We start from the raw sequence: 1826 nt of genomic DNA, 5'->3' as shown, positions 1-1826 counted from the left end.
AAAAGAAAATTGATCCCTAAAAAACGAGCTTTAGCTAGGCTAAAGGAAATCATATACAGCAGTTAAGTTAAAGGAAACAAACATAAAAATGTAAAACCAATCAATTGCCTAACTCAGTATTGCAGAAGGGCTTTATGAATTTAATAATTTGCTCATTTTATATAAAATATACTAGTTTAAGTATATAGAAAATCATTAAAATAATACATATTAACTTACCAGCAATTATTTATTTTGTTTTTATATGTTGCTTTTACCTAAATTAACGTATTATTTATTTTTTTTTAGGTAAAAACCTAAATAAACCAACTCAACTGGACGTAGAAATCTCGCGATGTTGACCAATGCAACGTGGTTCTGGCTTCTTTTTGTGAAAGAACAGGAACTAGCTCAAAACTCTCAGAACGTTTCGGACACAGCAGTATCCATCATCAAGGATAAAGCAAAAAAGAGAAATAAAAAACCCAACAGAAAGGGTCTCGAAATTAATACAAATTGTACTTTCCAAGTTATTAAAATTTTGTATCAAGCTTTTTGATGTGCGTAATTAAAAAAAAATGAAAAAAATTGAAAAGTAGATTAAAAAAAATTGAAATTTAATTTCTTACTAGTAAAAAATAAACAATCACTAAATTTTGAATTTAGATTACTGTCACATTAATCTAAATATATAGGCATAACTTAAATGGACACGACAAACATTTTTATATTTATTTTCTCATTTAAATTGAATTTTATTGATTTTTCAAGTATAACAAACTTTCGACTATTTTGCTATTTTAAAAAATATTTTTCAAATTGTCTGGAATAATAAAAAGTTTATTACTCAACTGTCTGGAATTAAAAACCGAACATTTATGCCTGGATTAATAAATATGCTATAACAGGCTCTATTACCTGGAACTGTATCTATATTTATTTGGAGTTCGATGTGTGTTTTTTAGAGGCGATAATCGAATTAGTTAATTGATTTATTTTATTTTTATATGTTGCTTTTAGCTAAATCAACGTATTATTTATTTTATTTTATTCATCTGCCTGAAATTAAAAAAAAATTTGTCGTATACACTTAAGTTATGCCCATAAAAAAACCTAAATAAACCAACTCAACTGGACGTAGAAATCTCGCGATGTTGACCAATGCAACATGGTTCTGCGTTCTTTTTGTGAAATAACAGGAACTAGCTTTAAAGTCCCAGAACGTTTCGGACCTAGCAGTATCCATCATCAAGGATAAAGCAAAAAAGAGAAATGAAAAACCCAACAGAAAGGGTCTCGAAATTAATACAAATTGTACTTTCCAAGATTATTAAAATTTTGTGCCAAACTTTTTGATGTGCGTAATTATAAAAAAATGAAAAAAATTGAAAAGTACATTAAAAAAAATTGAAATTTAATTTCTTACTAGTAAAAAATAAACAATCACTAAATTTTGAATTTATATTACTGTCACATTAATCTAAATATATAGGCATAACTTAAATGGACACGACAAACATTTTTATATTTATTTTCTCATTTAAATTGAATTTTATTGATTTTTCAAATCGTACAATAAACTTTCGACTATTTTGCTGTTTTAAAAAATATTTTTCAAATTCCCTGGAATAATGTATTTTTATTTATGTAATATTTATTTTATTTTATTAATTGCCTGAAATAAAAAAAAATTGTCGTATACACTTAAGTTATGCCTATAAATGTATTAACCAACCTAAATAAACTGACTCAACTGGCCGTAGAAATCTCGCGATGTTGACCAACACAACATCCAAAAAAACCGAACAGAAAACTGACCGGTGGGTACCATCGGCTGCGGTACGATC

The sequence above is a fragment of the Anthonomus grandis genome, chromosome 17, assembly GCF_022605725.1.
Source record: "Anthonomus grandis grandis chromosome 17, icAntGran1.3, whole genome shotgun sequence".
Lineage (NCBI taxonomy): Eukaryota > Metazoa > Arthropoda > Insecta > Coleoptera > Curculionidae > Anthonomus > Anthonomus grandis.
The sequence above is the reverse complement of the archived record's forward strand: the minus strand, read 5'-3'. Positions refer to the sequence as shown.